Raw genomic sequence first — 19,252 nt, forward strand, 5'->3', positions numbered from 1 at the left:
GGTAAGTACAGTTGTAAGTTAGTATCAGACAAGTGTATCAAATGTACTTTGTTTAGGTTTTGCACATAAAGCAGTAACACTTTTCTTTTTTTTAAAGTTGACAGTGCACTTTTTCATAGGAGTCAATAGAGTCCTGGAGGGTGGGGTTGGGGGGAGAAGTGTTAGCACAGTTAACAGGTAAGTACATGACTTACGATTCCAGTCTTCAAGGGTTAGGATGTCCAAAGGTTAAGGTTTAGGCTGACCCCACATGTGCACCACCAGCAACATGGGGCTGGCTGGGTGCAGAGTTCAAAGTAGGTGTTGGGTTTGCAATGGAATCCCATGAGGACTGGGGGTGCTTGGTAGAAAAATGCTGCAGGCTGGGTCCAGGGCGTCAGTTCTGGGAAACCAAAGGCTGGGCAGGCAGGAGAGGCGCCCGCTGAATGTTGCTGGACAGTCAGTCGGATTCCCCAAGGCTAGGGGGCTGGGGGTGCAGGGGCGTGAATCTTCGTTGGATCCGGTCCCGGTCAGGGGAGTCCTCTGTGTAGGAAGCTGGCCTAGTGTGTGGTGCTCACCTATGGTGTTATCTTATACCAGGTCCAGGTATCCCCCATTAGTGAAGTGTAGGCAGTGTCTAAGAAGCCAGGGCTCTCTAGAGGTAGCTGATGATGAGCAGCCAAGACTTATCTAGGAGACATGCAAAGCTCCTTCAATACCACTACAGTCACACAGCACTTACACATGAAAGAACCATACACTGTTACAAATATAAAGGTACTTTATTATAGTAACACAAACACTAAAATACTGAATAGGCAATTCCCCAATTGGAGGTTAGTAAACATAATATTATATACACAATAGCAATCAGTAAATAGCATAGAAAGCAATAAGCATTGGTAAAAGCAATAGCAGATATTGAAGGCCCTAGGGGAGGGCCAAACCATATACTGAGAGAGTGGATTGTGAAAGGCAGTCCTCCACCCAAGGGCGTGTAATCAGTAGACAAGAGCTGGAGAGACTAGGAAACCCAAGAGGTGAGTACCAGAGTGACCCCTAGCGACCAAGACCTCCTGTTGGTTTACCCACTACCAACAGGAGGAATTTGGAAAATTATTTTGCAACCAAGATTGAAAGAACCCAAAGGTGGATACTAACGGAAGGGGACATTTAAAGTAGGAGGACCAAGTCCAGTTCGTGTTGGAGTGTCCGGCTGTGGCAGGAACCACTACCCACCCTTCTGTGGATGCAGGACCAGGTCCACGGTGGACGAAGGTCTGCAATGCAGCACAGGAGATGAAGAGAAGTCCCAGAATTGATGCAAGTGATGTCCGACGTCGGCAGTCATGATGCAGTCGGTTAGTGGTGCTGGAAAACCACCAACAAACCTTGGCAGATCAAGAGACGGAGAAGAATGCTTGCAAGGCTGAAGAAGACCAGCAAGGTCCCAAGGACTCGACCCAAGGAGGGGAGTCCGGGGTGACCCTCAGCAGCTGGGAGAGTCACAAGAAGCGGAGGCAGCCCTCACAGGCAACCCACTGGCAGCAGGCACAGGAGTTGCAGTGAGGCCCACTCAGCACACCTGAAGAGGAGTCCCTCGTCGCTGGAGCAGCAGGTAGGAGATTGTAGTTTGCAGAAAGAAGTGCTAGGGGCCAGGGCTACTCGGAACCTGAAGATACCTTTAAGGAGGAGCAAAGAAGCATTGGCAGGTGCAAAAATTGTGGTGCACAGAGGTACGGGTGCACAGGGGTACTGTCCTGCGAGGAACTTAGTCTTCCAAGTGGGACAGCCGCTATTGAGGAACAAGGGGACTACTCCAGACCACGACCTGTGATGCAGAATCCATCCTCAGAGGATTCACAGCCAGGGAAATGTTGCAGTTGCTGGAAGGAGCTGGAGAAACAATGTTGCAGAGTGGAGTCGTCACAGATGTTGCAGATTGTCAGTTCCTGGAGGGTCCATTTGCAGTCCCAGTGGCCAGAAGATGAAGTGAACGATGCAGAGGAGTCCTGCTCGAATCGTGCACGTCAAATCGGAGGACCCACCCAGGAACATGGATTGGTCACCTAGCAGGGTGACCACCTATCAGGAGCGGGCTGTGATGTCACCTATCTGACCTGGCCACTCAGATGCTCCAAGGGTCCTCAGTCCACCTTGGATTCAAGATGGTAGGATCAAGTGGCCACCTGAAGGAGCTCTGGGCACCACCCCTAGGGAGGTGACGGACAGGAGAGTGGTCACTACCTTTTCCTTTGTCCTGATTCGTGCTGGAGCGGGGACTGGGGGTCCTTTGACTGATGCAAACCAGTTTATGCAAGGAGGGTACGAAATGTGCCCTTCAAAGCATACTGGTGGCTTGTGGAGGCTCAACCTCCCAAGCCATGTAACACCTATTTCAAAGGGAAAGGGTGTTGCCTCCCTCTCCCACAGGAAATGTTTTGTTATGCCTTCCTCTGCCTGAGCTGGTCAAGCAGCAGTAGGAGAGAAACCTGTCTGAGGGGTGACAACAGCACGGGCTTCCCAGAATGCACCAGAAGACTAGTAGGAGAAATGCTGGGGGTCATCTAAAGAGTCACCAGAGCGATGTAATCATACATGCCAGTACTGGCAACAGTATTAGGGTATGATTCCAACATGTTTGATACCAAACATGCCCAGGTTCAGAGTTAATATTATGTAGCTGGACACAGTTAGTGACCTGTATCCAATTTACAGGTAAAATTGCTTCCCCGCACTTAGGAAGTCCATTGTAATGGAGCTGGAGTTTGTAGGGGCACCTCTGCTCATGCAGGCGGGTCCTCGTACACAGGTAGTTGCACCCTGCCCTCTGGGCTAAGAGGGCCTACTATAGGGGTGACTTACAGTGACCTGGTGCAGTGACCTGTAGTGAAAGGGTACATGTAGTAGTAGTAGTAGTACAAAGACTTTATTCGACTTTCAACAAGTCATAAAAGTAACGATATTTTACATTTTAATATACAATATACAATAAATAAATACAATAAATAGGCTAAAATCTTAATGATTTACGATAATAAAAGGTCTAAAATAGTTCAAGTTATGTTGCTACCCCCATGCGCTTTCTTGTGCTTAGTACGGAGCATAAAAAATTGGCCAAGGTTCCACACATCTCTATGGATGATAGAACCTGGAGGCTAGCGTACGCAGTACGACACTGAGGGAGGTTGATTAGCCTTAAGAGAGGGGCTACTAGGCGCTTTGCTTGGCGTACAATTTGCAAAATAAAACCACGTGGATTTTGGTTTGTAGTGCCTTTGCGTCACAGGGGCAGGCCTTCAAGGTGGTGCTCCAATCATTCATGGTTGGGAAGGTTACTAGTCGATGGAATGTATCCAGCCTCAGTCTGGTGAGCGCAAAACGGTGGCGGGGGTTTGTCACGTTCATCAGGTAAGGCTGGATAGCCTCCGTTGACAAGATTATTTGATTATGAATGACTGTGGGCTTTTTTGATTCAGCCTCCCATCGTAAATCTTCTAAATATTTTAATGCCAAAGCGCTCAGGTCCTTCCTAGAGATTGTTTCCAGGAGAGCTGGATTTGTGTAATAAGCTTTATTGCCCATGTTTAAAAAAAAAAGTCATAATGTATTTTAGCCAAGGCACCCTTGTTGCGTATATAGATTCCATACAGTCGGTCAAAATGGCCTTATTTAGTTCAGTATGTTCCGAGGTCCAAATTTTGTGCCATAACAGTAAGGGTTGAATCTTTATCAAATCAATAATGAAAGGGGATCCCAGTTCTGAATGAATTATGTATGATGATGTACCTTTTGGAACCATCAATAAATATTTTAAAAAGTCGTTTTCAACAAACTGTACCAGGTTACAATCGGTATGTCCCCAGATACCGGACCCGTACATGGCTGCTGGGATGCACTTTGCTTTGTAAATTTTTATCATGTTTGGCGGGGTAATCCCCCCTATTCTTTTAGAAAAAAACCTTAAGGCCATCGTTGTTTTTATAAGCTGGGCTTTTTTTGTCTTCCTACAATTGGCCCAAGAGCCCTGATTGTCAAACATTAAGCCCAGATAGGAAAAGGAACGCACAGTTTCTACTCTCCCCTCCGCGGTTGTAATGTTATAGGATTTGCCGCGTTTCCCACCACGGTTCATAATGAATGTTTTTGAGTGATTGACAGTAAGACCCAGTTGTGACATAAATGTGATACAAGTAGTTAATAATTTTTGTAAGGCTAGCGGGGTCCTGGCCATTAAAACTGCATCATCTGCGTAAAGTAGGACCGGGACAGCGCGCTTGCCTATTTGGGGTAGATCGTTGCAGTTAGTAGCCAACACATTTTCTAGGTTGTTTATATACATCGAGAATAGGAATGGGGCGAGAACGCAGCCCTGGCGCACACCTCTAAATATGCCAAAAGGGCGAGTACTCTCCCCCTTTAGGCCGTACCTCACTCTTGCTCTGCACCCTGAATACATATCTCGTATAAACTGGATTATAGCTGGTTCTACCCCCAAGCTGGATAAAATGTCCCATAACTTGTCGTGTAGTACACAGTCAAATGCTGATGATAGGTCTATAAAAGCCAGGTGCAAATTGCCTTCTTTGATCCTTGTATATTTTCCTATAATAATACTTAGATTCAGGCTTTGTTCCACTGTCCCAATGCCTTTCCGAAATCCATATTGGACAGGGGATAAAACTCTATTTTCTTCTGCCCATGTTTTCAATCTATTCAAGATAATTCTCCCTGCTAGTTTAGCTGTTGAGTCCAGCAGAGAGATGGGTCTATAACAGGCTGGGTTAAGACGGTCACCTTTTTTATATATAGGAATTATATTAGAATCTCGCCAAGATGGTAGGGGACCTTGTATGCAAATGGCCCTTAGTGACTGCGTTAGTACAGGGCCCCATAGATGGATGTTGGCCTTGTATATATCTATCTGAACACCATCGGGGCCCGGAGCTTTTCCTGATTTGCTTAGAGATATGGCTTCCTCTACCTCCTCAAGGCTAAATTGTGGGGTTATTAACGGGCGTGTGCCTTCCTGTAGGGCTTGATCATATACGGATAGTGTAGGGTTCTCTACGCTGACTCGCGCATATGTTTTGGAAAAGTGTGCGATCCAGTCTTCTTCGGAGATCGCTATTTCCATTCTGGGGGGGTCTCTATCCCCAAGCATAGGTGAGTTAATTGTTTTCCAAAAAAGAATATTATCTTTTGCGCGGCTAGCTGTATGAAGAGTTTCTCACAAGGTTCTTTTTAGGGACAATTTCCTTCCCTTCATTGCTGCTTTATATTCTTGTCTACACTTACGTATCTCGGTTAAAGATCTTTTTGGGGCTTTTAAAGCTTTTTTCAGTTTCCTATGTGCTTGTGAGCAATTATGATCAAACCAACCAGTGGCCCTTTTTTTTCCCTGGTTACCCCTTCTGGTGGTTAGGGCTTTCTTTATAGATTGCATGATCAATATAAAGGCGTTCAAACGTCGCCCTGGGTCTCTGTTCTCACTTAAACAGTCTGCGAAAGCGTGCTTGCAGTTAATTAGTAGCTGTTTGAGGAGGAAGTCGGGGTCAATCTGTGACCATTTCAGGATGAATCCATTATGCGGCGTTAACTCAGTGTCATCTAACAGGGTGGGCCTGTCATCTCTATCAGCTGTTGTGGGGGTTACTAGGAGGTTGAGGCTCTGGGGGTAGTGATCGCTAATTGCGATGTCGTGCAGGGTATATTTCTTGAGGTAGTGTGAGAAATGGGTTGACATTAAGACATAATCAATCACAGTATTTGCACCCCTTCCGTTGTATGTTGGATTAAACTTTGATTCAGCAGTGTGTAATTCATTTGCAAAGGATAAATTATGGGTTTGTGCCAGTAAGTTCAATGCGTCTCCTTGGGTGTTGTGTGCAAAATGGAGACTTAAGCCAACGCCCTCAGAATCCCAGCCACAAACCTTATCTGAGGTTTCTTTACAGGGGTGGACGTTGAAGTCTCCTCCCCAGATCATGAAGATCTCCCGGCTGTTATTAGTACTTGTCATTTTTTTAAGATCATTACCCATCTCCATTAGAATATTGGCAAACTCTCCTGGGGTTACATTATTATAAAAGTTAATGAGGACTAGGTGAGTCTTATGATCCAAGTTGCCCTCTATCATTTGATAGTATAGACTCGTGAATTTCATCTCTAAGTTTTGTAGTCGTAGCTTGTTAGAGATGTATGTGCATAGACCCCCTTTTGATCTGCCGTGACTAGACGGGGCAGCTGGTGAGTGAAATGTTTTATAACCATTAATGTGAAGGGGGCTCGTCGTCCACGTCTCTTGGAGACATATGCATGAATATTTTTCTATGTACCTTTTCACACAGGCTGCTGTGGCAGGCGTACAGACACATTTTGCATGGGCGGCACAATACATGCTGCATCCCATGGGGAATCCCTGGTGTCCCAGTGCCCTGGGTACCCAAATACCATATCCTAGGTGCTTATATGGGGGCTCTAGTATGCCAGTTGTGGGGTGTGCAAGTCCAGGTTGGTTTTGAGAGGCAAAAACTAGATCACCTAATGCTCTAATTTTTGAGAAGTGGCGAAGTGCAAAGCATTTGTTGTATTCACAGTATCAATCATGCGACTCACACACTCAAAAGAATAACTTGAGACCAATTTATAAAAATACTTTAAGATTTTTATATAATCTTTAAGACCAAGTTTATCAGTCTTGGTTAAGTACTTTTTAAGTGATGAATTGTTTAAGTTTTAATAAATGCAGTGTTTCTGTTTGTAATTACGCACCATAGGAGTCAATGGAAGGCCACCTATAAAAATGTATATAAATTCATACAGTTGCTTTACCAAGTTCAGCTTTGGCAGGTTGGTCTTGGTCATCGGTGGGCACGCTGTGCCAGCATGAGAAGTTCAGGCGGCTCCCGGTTCTGGCAGGATCAGCGTTCAAAAGACTCTTGGAGCTGGTGCAGGACCACTGCGAGGGACCACTTGGAAAAGGTCTGCAGGGGCCGGTTTAAAGGTGGTGCCTTGGGGTCACCTTGTGGTGTTGAGGTGAGGGACCCTTGGGGCACAGCTGATTCCGCGTTGCAGGGCGGCCGGGTGCAGGGCAAGTTGTTGATCCAAGGGCTGTGCGCAAAGATGCATCTCTGGTCCAGATGCAGGTTGCTGACACGGTCGATTGCAGGCAATGGGGGCACTGGCGGGAGGTGCGGGGTGTTCCTGAAGTCCCTCGACTTGGTCTTACTTCTGGTCCAGTTGCAGCTCAGTGGGAGCTGTTTTACTTGGTTTCTGATGTCCACTGACCAGTCCTCAAGGTATTGGCATGACTCGGCCACTGGAGGGCACAGTGCAACAAAATTTGGTACACTTGCGGTGTTTGTCCGGGCGGTCGTTGGTGTTGCGTCTGGTCCGGCTGCGACTTCCCTTCGGGAGATATCGCCCAGTCAGTGAAGTGTCCCTCACTGGCTTTTTGATATGTTTCTTTGCAGAGTGGTGCCTTGTAGGAAAGTACCCTATTTTTGGCATGTTACCCCCAATTTCTGCCTGGTGTCAGTGTGTTTGACTGTCACTAGAATCCTGCTAACCAGGACCCCAGCACTTATGCTCTCTCTCCTCTCAAATGTGTTACTGCATACTGGTAACCCAGTATTGTATCCCAAATTGGCATACTGGACACCCCTTATAAGTCCCTAGTATATGGTACTTAGGTGCTGAGGGTATTGGGGTTCCAGGGGATCCCTATGGGTTGCAGTGTTACTTTTGCCACCCATAGGGAGTCCATGCAAAGGCTTCTGCAGTGAAATGGTGCATGCACCCTAGCACAGCCATTTTCACTGCACCAGGTCACTTATAAGTCACCTATATGTCATGCCTTCCAACCCTGAAGGCTGGGTGCAAAGTACCTATGTGTGAGGGCACCCCTGCACTAGCAGAGTTGCCCCCATGTCATCCAGGACCATTTTCCCAGACTTCATGAGTGCGGGACGCCATTTTACGCATGCACTGGACATAGGTCCACGCTTCACAATGGTAACTCCGAATATGGCCATGTAAGGTGTCTAACACCTGGGAATTGTACCCCAATACTGATTCTAGTATTGGTTTTACAATTCCATGCACTGTGGGGTCTCCACAGTGGACCCCCAGTACCGCCTTACCAACCTTCAGAGGTTTTCCAGGCAGCCCAGCTACTGCCCCCTCACAGACAGGTTTCTGACCTCCTGTTGCTCAAGCAGCTCAAGCTCAAGAAGGCAGAACAAAGCATTTCCTTTGGGAGAGGGGTGTCTCACCTTCTCCCTTTGAAAATAGTTGTTATAGGCATGGGAGGAATAGCCTCCCAGAGCCTCTGGAAATACTTTGAAGTGCACAGATGGTGCCCTCCTTGCATAATCCAGTCTATACCGGTTCAGGGACCCCCAGTCCCTGCTCTGGCGCGAAACTGGACAAAGGGAAGGGGAGTGACCACTCCCCTGTCCATCACCATCCAAGGGGTGGTGCCCAGAGCCCCTCCAGAGTGTCCCTGGGTTTTGCCATCTTGGATTCCAAGGTGGTTGGGCACTCTGGGAGCATCTGAGTGGCCAGTGCCAGCAGGTGACCTCAGAGCCCTCCCCTGATAGGTGCTTACCTGTGTAGCTGACCGATTCCCCTTTTGAGGGGTATTTAGGGGGTCTCTCTTAGGTGTTCCGTCTGTTTCGGATTGCAAGACTCCAGCAGGAATCCTCTGCATCCTTTACTTCACCTTCTACTGACGTAATTGCATCTGGACCCTCCGGGAAGTCTACAAACTGCAACAATGAAACAAAGACGACTTCCACAGCATTGTATCTTCAGCTCCTGCCTGCAGCTGCAACTGTTTCCAGGTCGTGCATCCTCGGAGGACTGCCTTTCTTCAGCCTGCACCAGAAGAACAAAGGAATCTCCCTGGAAGTGAAGGAGGCACCCCTCTGCAACAACGACCAGTGGCGTGGGTCCCCTCTCCTCACGAAGTGCGTGAATCCAGCAACATGGGTGGTGGCCTAAGTTGTCCCAACGGTCCTAAGGTCCAGCTGTCCAACATTGGTGGAGGTAAAAGCTCGCGTCCCCACGCAAGACAGTACCCCTGTGCACCGCATGATTGTAGTTACCAAGGCTTGTGTGCGACCTTCCATGGAGTTCTTCATGCACATCATCCGCTTTGGCCCCCAGCACTCCTTCCTGCGACGCATAGCTTCCTGAGTGGTTCTCCAGGAGCGTGGGATCCCTTTGTCGTGCTGCGTGGGCCTCCATTTGGAACTTCTTTGCCCTGTGCTGTGGGACTCCTATGCTCGCTGTCTGGTCTTTTGAGGGCTCCCTTTGTCTCCCCCTTCTGGGTAGAGGTCACCAGGTCCCTTCTGGTTCCGGGCAGCGCCATTTTCCGTTAACCGCAAGCTTTGCGTGTGCCAAGGCTTGTTGGCGGAATCCAGTGACACAAACCAGAATGCAATCATCCATCTGGCGTGGGACATCATCTGCACCAACCAGGAACCGGCATCCGTCTTCTTGGGTGCAGTACTGACTTCTTCACTGGTGGTTCTTCTTTTGCACCTTCATCTGGGTTAGCATGGGCTCCTGTTCTCCCTGGACTCTTCAGTGCTTCTTGGACTTGGTCCCCTTCTTCCAAAGGTCTTCAGATCCAGGAATTCTTTGTTGGTGTCTTGCAGTCTCTTCTGGTTCTTGCACAATTTTCTTTCTCATATTCTTGTGTGTTCTAGGAAAGTTACTGTGATTTACTTCTGCTTTCCTGGGCTCTGGGGTGGGTTCTATTACTTAGCGTTGGTGTTTTCTTACACTCCTAGTGCCCCTCTACACTCTACACTTGCCTAGGTGGGAAACCGACTTTCGCATTCCACTATTTTAGTATATGGTTTGTGTTCCCCAGGGCCCATTGTAACCTATTGTGATTTTCACTATTTGCACTGTTTTCTAACAGTTTTTAGAGCTATTGCTGCATTCTAGTGTATATACTGTGTATTTTACTTACCTCCTAAGGGAGTATAGTCTCTAAGGTATTTTTGGTATTGTGTCACTAAAAATAAAAGTACCTTTATTTTAGTAACTCTGAGTGATTTCTTTTTTGTATGTAAGTACTGTGTGACTACAGTGGTATTGCATGAGCTTTGCATGTCTCCTAGATAAGCCTTGGCTGCTCAACTACAGCTACCCCTAGAAAACCAGGCCTTTAGACACTGACTACATTTCACTAAGAAGGTATAACTGGACCGGGTATAAGGTCTAAATACTTATGGTACCCACTACCAGCCTCTTACATGCCTCCTCTCAGAAGGGAGATATGGGGTGATTTGTGAAGCCTGGAGGTCCCCTCGATTTATTGGCGTCAGTCCATTGTCCAGCTCCTCCGCAGCAGCAATTTTCGGGTCCTAGGTGCAGCACGCAGGGTTTGGTGCCTTTTCTTAATGCAGCAGGTCCACGGTTCTCTTGCTTTGGATCTTTTTTGGTGGTGGTCTTCTTTGTCATTTCGAATCTGATTTCTTGGTCTAGGGGTGCCCACTAAATACTGTATTTAGTGGGTGTTTTAGGGGGAACCTAGCAGCATCCAATGGAACACTTACCTTTGGGTATCTACACCCACTATAGTGACCACTTCCTGTGGTAGAGGTTACTACCCTAAACCTCATTGGCTATTTTACTCTATCCCAAGACGGAAGAAACTGAAAAAAAGGGTCCACCTCGCAGGCAACACCTTAGGGGTTGTGCATGCCAGGTGAGGCCACTCCTCCTACCCTTTGTTAGGTTTCCCACCTTGGCTCCTGCCATAAGTGGGGGTTTGCAAAGGGGATGCGAGCTGTTGCTAGCAGCAGGCATGGGGATCTAGTTTCAAGGGTGGTAAGCATTTGAAGGTCACCGCCAGGACAGTGCACATTCCTCAGGAAGGGGGTGTTAGCTCCTCTACACAGGAAGGCCATTGTCTTACAAACCGGAGAGGCAGGCCTCTCCTCTGAGGTTTGTATATTGGCTGTCTGGAGGTGGCAGCTGGGTAAGACCAGTCAGCAAACATGCCAGGATAGTTAGCTTTTGCAGGGGGCACCTCTAAGGTGGCCCCTGGATACATTTAGAGATAAATCCCATTCTGGCACCTGTTTGGATTTATCATTCTGAGATGTTTGATACCAACCAACCCAGGGTTCAGAGTGGTCATGTAGCTGGGAAACACATGTTGACCAGTGTCCAGCACATGCATTAAAATGGCTGCTCTGTTCACTCACTATGTCCAAGGTTTGCCAAGGACACAGTGGGGGCATATTGCTTGCAGTTATGCCCTCACATATGATATGGAGCTCTCTGCCTTAGGGCTGTATGGCCTGCCAGAGGGGTGACTTACCCATAGTAAATACAGTGTATGGTGGTCAGGGCACACAGTCGGTGTGCCATGTCGAGTTTCTATTTTGGGTTTACATCAGGACACTCAGCCTCCAATGGCAGTACTGGGTGCATCTGGATGCCTGGCCCTAGAGGGTGGCACAATCAGTACTGCTGCCCTCAGGGCCTACCCTTAGTGCCCCATACCCTTGGGCACCTAGGTGCCTCTTTACTAGGGACTTATAGTGGTAGCTTAAGGCGTATCCGATTGTTCCCGTGCATCACAACAGATTTAGGGAAAGAACTGTGGCCCAGGGAACCTGGTTAGCAGGGGCTCTGGGTACTACAATTTATAGGACATATCAGACAAAAAGTGGGGGGATAACCATGGAAAAAAGAGTCCCTCTCTCACAGAAGTGTGTAGCCACCCTCAGGGACAGTAGCCACTGGCTACTAACCTCTGTAACACCCCTATATCTAGTATTTAGGTGTACCTCTGAACCTAGCTCAGAAGCAAGAAGAAGAAAGAAGGACTGCTAAGCTGACACCCAGCAGAGAAGACTGAAGATACCACCTGACTTGCTCCAGCCCTTCCAACCCATCTGCAGCTTCTGACGCCCTTGCTACAAAAAGGCTACACATCCTGAGGGACCAGCGACCTCCTGAACCCCAACCTGTGGACATCCTAACCCTGGAGAACAGAACTTTAGAATTGCACTAAGGGTCAACTTTTAAAACAGAATATTGCTATTTTCTTTAAAAACATTTTATTTGCTAAATTGAAACAATGTGGTATTGATACATATGCTTGCTACTTATTTGTACATGTACTTACCTGCAATCAGACTCTTGTGGTTCTAGAAATAAAACTAAATATATTTTTGCTATTTAAAAACAATTGGCCTGTAGTTAGTCATTGAGTGTGTGCTTAATTTATTGTCTGTGTTTACAACAAATGCTTTGCACTACCCTCTGATAAGTCTAACTGCTCAACCACACTACCACAAAAGAGAGCATTAGTATTATCTAGTTTAGCTTTTGTTGAGCCTCTGGGTAACCCCTGGACTCAGTGCACAGTATATCTCATTTTGATATAGTATATGCAGAGCCAGCTTCCTACATTGGGGGATCAGCAGTGGGGTGTATGACTTTGCATTTGGTGGACTACTCAGCCAATACCTGATCACAAGACTAAATTCCAAAATTGCCTTTAGTAACTGATTTTTTGGAACTTGGCAATTTTGCTACATTTTTATAAGTCCTGCTAGGGCCCTGGTTAAGTCCCCTTTAGCATTTCTTTTTCAGTTTGAAAAGTTACTGTAGTTACGGGTAAGTAGCTAGAAGTAGGTTTTTAGCTTTCAAAAGTAATCCTCAACTTTAGCAAGGTTGGCTACAAGACTAGCTTTAGAGCAACAGCTCCTAGCAATAGAGAGGGAGAGAGCAGAAATGGGCTTAGCACCCATTAATGGTGGCAGCAATTTAAATAGGGCCAGAGAGCATTCTGATGTCCTAAAAATCCCCAAAGGATTGTCACCAAATATGAGGAGGGTGATGACATCACCAAGTGGTTCACAGCTTTTGAGAGGGCTTGTTGAACCAGAAAACTGCCAAAGTCTCATTGGGGAGCTCTCCTTTGGGAACTGTTTACTGGTCAGTGTAGGGATAGGCTCCTCACGCTCGCTGGTGCATATGCTGAATCCTATGACCACATGAAGGCTACCCCGATTGAGGGCTTTGGATTCATCACTGAGGAGTATAGAATTAGGTTCAGGGATGCTCACAAAACCTCGAGCCAGTCCTGGGTTGATTTTGTAGACTACTCAGTTAAAACACTAGATAGTTGGATAACTGGCAGTGGAGTGCATGACTATGATGGGCTTTATAAATTGTTTATGAAATAACTTATTTTAAGTATCTGCTTCAATGACAAGTTGCATCAGTATCTGGTAGACCTAGTTCCAATTTCTCCCCACAAACTGGTGAACAAGGCAGACCATTGGGTCAAGACTAGGGTGACTAAGACTTCCAGTGGGGGTGACCAAAAGAAAGGGCTTGCAAAGCCTCCCCAGGAGAAGGGTGGTGAAACTCCTAAAGGTAAAAGTAAAGAGTCTACTCAAGGGACCAAAAAACCTGCTTAGAAGGGTGGGCCCGAGCCTCTTCACATGGGTACAAAGTTAAAAACTTTGATCCCAAAAAGGCCTAGTGTTTCAACTGTACTGGAGACTTGGCCTGTCCCAAAAAGAATCCCTCAGCACTGCTCCAGTTTGTATTGGTATAGGCAGTCTTCAGGCGGGATCAACAGTGTGCCCAGAGCAAATCAGGTTTCACACTGAAGCTACTTTAGTCTCTGAGGGTGGGGTAGCTGTTGCCACTCTTTCTGTCTGGCCCCCTAATGTGCAAAAGTACGGGCAGCAACCTTGATTAATGGGACAAAAGTAGAAGCTGTGAGGGATACAGTTGCCATTGTCACCATGGTGACAGAGAAACTGGTTTCCCCAGGACAGTATTTGGCTGACAAACGTATCCAGTTACAAGTGCTGACAATAAAACTAAGGTCCATCCCATGGCTATGGGGCACTTAGAATGGGTAGAGGTTACTGGCCTGAAACAAGCGGTGGTCTCTTATCCAATTCCAGTGGAGTGTCTGCTAGGGAATGATCTGGAGTACTCAGCTGGGGCTGAGGTAGAACTCAGAACGCATGCAGCCATGCTGGGAATCCCTAAACTGGTGTGTGTAAAAACTAGAGCACAAAGTCGAGCACGTGGTGAAAAAAAGTGTTGAAGCCTGGAATAATGGTCCAACCTTCCAAGAGAAAGGGCAGGAAGACTGGGGGACCAGCTTCTGAGCAGAAAAATAAACAAGACTCCTCTTGTCAGGAAGAAGTCATCTTCTGAGGATCTGTCCTACTCTTGAAGGCCTGAGGAAGCAAGCAGCTGCACAGGAAAAGGGAGAGGGCAGTGGCTCCCACAGGGTCTTACTTGGAAGATGAACTCCTATACACTGAGTCCGGAGACCCCAAACCTGGTGCAACCAGGAGAGTGGTAGTGCCTCAGCAGTTTAGGGAGTTTATCCTCACTTTGTCCCTTGACATCCCCCTACCTGGGCACCTGGAACAGACAAAAACGTGGAATACTCTTGTAAGCCATTTCTACTAGCCCAAAATGTCTCAGAAGGGGATGGCGTTTTGTAACTCCTATGTCACCTGCCAAGCCAGTGGTAGGCAGGTGGCCACCCAAAGCCCACACTAATTCCACTTCCTGTGGTGGGGTTTCCCTTTGAAAGGGTTGGTGTGGACATTGTAGGTTCACTTGAACTACCCACAGCCTCAGGAAATCTATACATACTGGTAGTATTAGTTACCGGATATCTTGAAGCAATTCCGCTTAGGTCTACTAAAGCTACTGCAGTAGCCAAGGCCCTGATTGGTATTTTTAAGAAGATCGTTTCTGACAGAGGTGCAAACTTCATGTCAGCTTACCTAAAACACATGTGGAATAAGTGTGGGGTGACTTACAAGTTCACCACACCATTCCATCCACAAACCAATAGACTTGGGAGATATAACAAGACATTGAAGGGCATTATCATGGGGCTCCCTGAAAAACTCAAAAGGAGATGGGATGTCCTCTTGCCACGCTTGCTTTTTGCCTACAGAGAGGTGCCTCTGAAGGGAGTGGAGTTTTCCCCCTTTGAACGTATGTTTGGCCACCCTGTTAGGGGACCACTTGCACTTGTAAAAGAAGGCAAGTCCTACAGCAGTTTTCTGGCCTCTTTTTTGTCCCCCGATAGACCCACCTGTGTATCCATGATGTTGACTCAGGAGACAGTTTAACTGTCAAAACCAAAATCTATAGACAGTCTGACCAAGTCAAAGAGAGCATCAAAGTGGAAGTCCACAAGATGCTGGGTTGAGGGGTTATTGAACCCTCTGACAGTACCTGTGCTAGCCCAGTTGACTTGGTCCCCACACCTCATTCCAAGGATGGGAAGAGAGAGATGAGGCTTTTGTTCACTACAGAGGTCTCAACTCTGTCACCAAAACAGAATCACACCCTATACCAAGAGCAGATGAACTAATAGATGTAAGAAAATGCTTCCTTGGCATGGTTACCCCCTGACTTTTTGCCTTTTGCTGATGCCAAGTTATGATTGAAAGTGTGCTGGGACCCTGCTAACCAGGCCCCAGCACCAGTGTTCTTTCCATTAAACTGTACCTTTGCTTCCACAGTTGGCACTCAGATAAGTCCCTTGTAACTGGTACCCCTGGTACCAAGGGCCCTGATGCCAGGGAAGGTCTCTAAGGGCTGCAGCATGTCCTATGCCACCCTAGGGACCCCTCACTCAGCACATACACACTGCCTCACAGCTTGTGTGTGCTGGTGGGGAGATAATGACTGTCGATATGGCACTCCCCTCAGACTGCCATGCCGTGGCATAGGTAAGTCACCCCTCTAGCAGGCCTTACAGCCCTAAGGCAGGGTGCACTATACCACAGGTGAGGACATAGGCACTATGCCCCTACAGTGTCTAAGCAAAACCTTAGACATTGTAAGTGCAGGGTAGCCATAAGAGTATATGGTCTGGGAGTCAGTCAAACATGAACTCCACAGCACCATAATGGCTGCACTGAAAACTGGGAAGTTTGGTATCAAACTTCTCAGCACAATAAATGCACACTGATGCCAGTGTGCAATTTATTGTAACATACACCCAGAGGGCATCTTAGAGATGCCCCCTGAAAACATACCCGACTTCCAGTGTAGGCTGAATAGTTTCTGCCAGCCTCCCACACACCAGACATGTTACTGGCCACACACAGGGAGAGTGCCTTTGTCACTCTATGGCCAGGAACAAAGCCTGTACTGGGTGTAGGTGCTTCTTACCTCCCCCTGCAGGAACTGTAACACCTGGCGGTGAGCCCTTCCGGCCACTGCCCCCACTTTTGGCGGCAAGGCTGGAGGAGATAATTAGGCGTCACCCACCAGTCAGGACAACCCCTAAGGTGTCCTGAGATGAGGTGACCCTTACTTTTAGAAATCCTTCATCTTGCAGATGGAGGATTCCCCCAATAGGATTAGGGAGGAGGCACAATGAGGGTGTAGCCACCCTCAAGGACAGTAGCCATTGGCTACTGCCCTCCCAGACCTAAAAACACCCCTAAATTCAGTATTTAAGGGCACCCCAGAACCTAGGAAAGTAGATTCCTGCAACCTTAACCCGAAGAAGGACTACTGACCTGAAGCCCTGCAGTGATGACGGAGACGACAACTGCTTTGGCCCCAGCCCTACCGGCTTGTCTCCCAACTTGGAAGAAAAATTCAACAGCGACGCATCCAACAGGGACCAGCGACCTCTGAAGCCTCGGAGGACTGCCCTGCAACCAAGGAGCAAAAAACTCCTGTGAACAGCCGCCCTATTCAACAATCTGCAACTTTCTTACAACAAAGAAACTACTTTGAAGACTTCAAGTTTCCCGCCGGAAGCGTGAGACTTTCCACTCTGCACCTGACGCCCCCTGCTCGACCTGCAGAATACCAACACTACAGGGAGGACTCCCTAGAGACTGCGAGTCCGTGAGTAGCCAGAGACGACCCCCCTGAGCCCCCACTGCAACGCCTGCAGAAGAAATCCAGAGGCTCCCCTGCCCGTGACAGTCTGTAACAAGGGACCCGACGCCTGGATCCAACACTGCACCTGCAGCCCCCAGGACCTGAAGGAACCGAACTCCAGTGCAGGAGCGACCCCCCAGGCGACCCTCTGCCTAGCCCAGGTGGTGGCTACCCCGAGGAGCCCCCCCCCGTGCCTGCCTGCATCGTTGAAGAGACCCCCGGGTCTCCCCATTGCTTTCTATACAAAACCCGACGCCTGGCTGCACTCTGCACCCGGCCGCCCCTGTGCCGCTGAGGGTGCACTTTCTGTTCCTGCTTGTGTCCCCCCTGGTGCCCTACAAACCCCCCCCCCCCCCCCGGTCTGCCCCCCGAGGACACGGGTACTTACCTGCTGGCAGACAGGAACCGGGGCACCCCTGTTCTCCATTGAAGCCTGTTTGTTTTGGGCACCTCTTTGACCTCTGCACCTGACCGGCCCTGAGCTGCTGGTGTGGTAACTTTGGGGTTGCCTTGAACCCCCAACGGTGGGCTACCTTGGACCCAACTTTGAACCCTGTAAGTGTTTTACTTACCTGTGAACTTAACCTCTACTTACCTCCCCCATGAACTGTTGATTTTTGCAGTGTCCACTTTTAAAATAGCTTATTGCAATTTCTGCCAGAACTGTACATGCTATTGTGATTATTCAAAGTTCCTAAAGTACCCAAGTGAAATACCTTTCATTTGAAGTATTGCTTGTAAATCTTGAACCTGTGGTTATTAAAATAAACTAAGAAAATATATTTTTCTGTATAAAAACCTATTGGCCTGGAATTGTCTTGGAGTGTGTGTTCCTCAATTATTGCCTGTGTGTGTACAACAAATGCTTAACACTACCCTCTGATAAGCCTACTGCTCGACCACACTACCACAAAACAGAGCAATAGAATTATCTACTTTTGCAACTATCTTACCTCTAAGGGGAACCCTTGGACTCTGTGCACACTATTTCTTACTTTGAAATAGTATATACAGAGCCAACTTCTATAGATCTGTCGTGTCTCCCCTTACAGGCCTGACCTCAAAGAAAATGTTCTGAAAAGTAAACTGGACTCTTGATGGTCAAAAGGCCTTTGACACCTTGAAGGAGGCAACGTGCTCAGCGCCAGTTCTCAAAGCTCCAGATTATTCTAAGCAGTTAATTGTGCAGAAAGATGCCGCTGAACATGGGATAGGAGCAGTCCTGTCCCAAACCAATGATGATGGCCATGACCAGCCTGTTGCTTGATTAGCAGGCAATTACTCACCAGGGAGCAGCGTTGGAGTGCCATTAAAAGGGAGGCGTTCGCTGTAGTCTAGTCACTGAAAAAGCTGAGACCATACTTGTTTGGTACTCTTTGTTTAAACTGACCACAGATCTCTCAGATGGCTGATGCATATGAAAGGTGGGAACCCTAAACTTTTGAAGTGGTCCATCTCCCTACAGGGAATGGACTTTTCAGTGGAACACAGACCTGGGCCTGCCAATGCAGATGGCCTTTCCATGTTCTTCTGCTTAGACAATGAAGACTCTCTTGGGAAAGGTTAGTCTCATCCTCTTTCATTTGGGAGGGGGTTGTGTAGGAAGTGCCCCTTTTGGCATGGTTACCCCCACCCTCACACTTTTTGCCTGATATTGATGTTGACTTGTTTGAGAGTGTGCTGGGATCCTGCTAACCAGGCCCCGGCACCAGTATTCTTTCCCCAAAACTGTACCATTGTTCCCACAATTGGCACATCCCTGGCACAGAGCTACGTTCCTTGTAAAAGGTACCAGTGGTACTAAGGACCCTGTGACCAGGGAGGGTACCTAAGGGCTGCAGCATGTATTATGTCACCCTAAGGGACCCCTCACCAAGCAAATGCACACTACCATTGCAGCTTGTCTGTTCTAGTGTGTAGAAAAAGGTAAAGTCGACATGGCATCCCTCTCTGGATGTCCTGCTCACCAACCACTGGCTGTTGCATATGTAAGTCACCCCTCTAGCAGGCCTTACAGCCCTAAGGCAGGGTGCACTATACCACAGGTGAGGGCATAGCTGCATGAGCAATATGCCCCTACAGTGTCTAAGTCCATTCTTGGACATTGTAAGTTCAGTGTGGGCTTAAAAGGTACATGGGCTGGGAGTTTGTCATTACGAACGCCAAAGCTACACGATGGCTTCTCTGAAGACTGGGAAGTTTGGTATCAAACTTCTTAGCACAATAAATCCGCCCTGATGCCAGTGTTGGATTTATTGTATAATGCACGCAGAGGGCATCTTAGGGATGCCCCTTGTATTTAAGCCAAACTTCTAGTGCAGGACTGACCGGTCTGTGCTAG

The 19,252-nt window shown here is 47.8% G+C and overlaps 1 protein-coding gene across 5 annotated transcripts in view; it reads left to right on the forward strand.

Annotated features, from left to right (window-relative positions):
* The window catches only part of HECTD4 (HECT domain E3 ubiquitin protein ligase 4), a 1,724,100-nt gene that overhangs the window by 1,115,074 nt on the left and 589,774 nt on the right, over nucleotides 1–19,252 (forward strand). The gene's annotated exons all lie outside the window — the stretch shown is intronic.

This window comes from Pleurodeles waltl, chromosome 11, assembly GCF_031143425.1.
Source record: "Pleurodeles waltl isolate 20211129_DDA chromosome 11, aPleWal1.hap1.20221129, whole genome shotgun sequence".
NCBI lineage: Eukaryota > Metazoa > Chordata > Amphibia > Caudata > Salamandridae > Pleurodeles > Pleurodeles waltl.